The 2781-nt window shown below is 61.0% G+C and overlaps 1 protein-coding gene across 4 annotated transcripts in view; it reads right to left on the bottom strand.

Moving 5' to 3' along the window:
- SLC29A1 (solute carrier family 29 member 1 (Augustine blood group)) overlaps positions 1–2775 on the bottom strand; it is a 13834-nt gene extending 11059 nt beyond the window's left edge. Inside the window, exon 1 of one of the 4 annotated variants that reach the window (XM_006149062.3) lies at positions 2699–2775. The gene's annotated coding sequence lies outside the window, so the exon portion shown is untranslated. The other 3 variants (XM_006149060.3, XM_027772086.1, XM_006149055.3) reach the window with 3 other exon arrangements.
- Between the last annotated feature and the right edge of the window lie 6 nt (positions 2776–2781).

Here is a 2781-nt window from a genome sequence, read left to right as displayed (position 1 = left end):
CCAGCCCGCCCCGGTCCCCCCCACTGCAGCTCGGGGACCCCACCCCAGACCCCGCGCCCCCACGACCGCCTGGTCACCTTATTTCTGTAGATGGAACCTCTTAGGGCTCTGCCACACCAAACCCTGCCATCATGGGGCACGTGGGACTGGAGGGTACGGCTACACGCTGGGTACCCCGAGTCTCCTCGGCGCCGGGGCTACGCACACGCCTACAGGACCCATCTCGGGACTGTCCCGTGGGCAGAGCTCCTGCTCAGGCGGGCCCGCGCGCCCCGTGGTCACAGTCCCTCTCATTCGTTCCGTTATGCTCCCCCAGCCCCGCCCACGCCGCGTCTCTTCCAAGCGGCACCTTCTCTCTGCCCTTTCGGGGTTACCTTCTTCTTTTAAGACCTCGTCTCCTTTTCTCCTCCTTCAAGTCTGCCCCCCACCCCATCCATTCCCTGGTGGGATCTCTTGCACCTAATTGTACTGTGACCTGCATGGCGGACCTTCCTACCCCTGACACAGAGACACGCAGAGACACTCAAACGCCGTAGCCCTTTGCCCGGGAGGGGGTGTGGGTATGGAGGGGTAGGGGATAGAGGGTCAGCTCTGCAGCCCCCGCGATTCACCCTAACTCCAGCACTTCGGAAAACAGCACAGTGGGGGCCGGAAGAGAGAAAGCCTGGCACAGCCAGACATCCTGAGGGAATCCTATTGTCCCAGCCCCGGGGAAATTCAGAGGTGGGAGTCCTGCTGACTCCACATCCTCCCCAGGCTGCGGAGGAAGGGGTGGCCATGCTCGGAAGATGATCCATCCCAGACCTGGGGGAGGGGGAAGGGTGCCCCCTTTTGGGGGGGCAGTAAATGGGGAGAAGGAGCCTGTGTCCCTGGCTGCCGGGGGTCCCAAGAGCAGCACTCTTTACTGGAGGAGATCCAAAGGCTAGAGACATTGGGGATGGGTAGAAAAATCATTCCAGGCTGGGGCACCCCACCCCCAGCCACAAGGGCCTGTACCCTAGAGAAGCCACAGACAACTAATTAACAATTAGCAGTACCAACATCCTAGGGATGAGGCGGTCACACCCTCTCCCCAGAGGAACACGGGCACTGAGAGAGGCAGCTGGTGCCCCCAGCTTCCGCTCCATGCCCACGGAGATGACACACATCCCCCCTCCAGCCCTAGCCAAACAGAGGGCAGGAAGACGGGCTTGGGTGGTATTTTTCTAGGCACCGGCCCACGGCTTGAGAGTAGCTCACGTCTGTCCACAAGTCCGGATTCCCACCCTCGTGTTTGTCCAGTCTCTCTCTCTTCCTCTCCTAGCCCTCAGCTCCATCTTCCTTGGCCCCCTGCCTCTCTTCCCCACGTTTCTTTCCTGTCTCTCGGGGCCTGAGGGGGTGGCAGGCCTGCTGGTCAGATCTGTTAGGCAGGGCCGGGCAGCTGGATCCCGGTGACTACAAGTATACTAAGGGGGTTGGGAGTGGAAGGGAACTGGAGGGACAGTGGTGAGGGTTCCAGGGCAGATGAGGGAAGCTGGGTCCTTACACCCCCACCCCGGGCCTGGCCGCCTGGGAGGATGGCAACAGCCAGGGTGCTATTGCTGGGGAGAAGGCCATCTAGTGCACACCCTGCTTGGGCTCCCAGCCAGCACCTCCACTCCCCTGGAGCTGCCCTCCCCAGGCAGAGAGGTTGCTGAGTGCCAGGGCCCTCTGCTGGACAACTCACACACGCCTGTGCCCAGAGTTTTCCTGCCCTGGCCCACCCAGTCCTCACCCTCTGTCAGTCCAAAGGCGCTCTGCTCTCAGTCTCTGGGCTCCCTCAGGTCCCTGTCTCAGGAGCAGGGAGGAGCCAGCCGTGCCCCCATTCCCAACCCTATTTGGGGCTACAGCTTGCCCCAGCTTTTCTCTCCCCTCACCCCCCATGCAGGCCCCATACATGCCTCACCACGTCACTCACTGGCCTGTATCCTCTCAGCTGTCACCAACAAGCCATCTGTGTTTGCTGGAAATGTGTTTGCTTGACCTGGGGGGTTTGTCACCAGCACATGACTGGCTACGTACTCAGTTGTGTTTATAACTGTATCTCCATGGCTTTGTGGAACCAGGGAGAGGCCAGTCAGGCGCCTGCCTCAGTTTAAAGGGTGCCAAAAAACTGCGATTGAGTCATCAAAATCATTTTTACTGTAGTACATAAAAATCAAAGTGAATGCAGAGCCCCTATGATCAAGGAAACATCAACATGTTAAACAAAGACACACGTGTACATAGGGCGGAACCTGGGTCAGGGCTCAGGGAAGACTTAATTCTTTGTCCCTAAGTCTGGACTTGGTCTTCCAGCCTCATTTTTTAGATCTCTGCCTTCTGCTCTCGGCTGGTGCCTGACCTTGGGGGCATCAGTCGGTGGCTGGTAAGAGGCTGAAGCGGTTGGGGAGGAAGTCCCTGCAGTCTTCAAACTCCCAGAAAAGCACCCCCTAGTTCAGAAAGCACAGAAGGCGACCCCGAGATACACCCCTCCCCAGCTAGTCTCCTACGCCGCCCGCGCCCGCAGCGTGAGAGCCGCGCAGACCCCGCCCCTCCGGCCCCCTCGCTCTCTCCGGCGGTCCCCGTCTCCGTCCCCGCGCACCTGCTGAGGCTTTGGAGGAGGCGTCTGGACTTGGCTGCGGGCCGAGGGGGAAATTCCCCGGCCGCGGGCCCTTGGCTTCCCTCCCGTCTTTCTCACCTCGGGACTGGAGCCCTAGCCCTGGCCGGAGAGCGCAGCCCGCGCCGGGTCTGACCGGCCTCAGCCCCCGGGCGGGAGGGGGG

This window comes from Tupaia chinensis, unplaced genomic scaffold (genome assembly GCF_000334495.1).
Source record: "Tupaia chinensis unplaced genomic scaffold, TupChi_1.0 Scaffold000252_1, whole genome shotgun sequence".
In the NCBI taxonomy this organism is placed as follows: Eukaryota; Metazoa; Chordata; class Mammalia; order Scandentia; family Tupaiidae; genus Tupaia; species Tupaia belangeri.
This window is presented reverse-complemented; position numbering and strand designations above follow the sequence as displayed.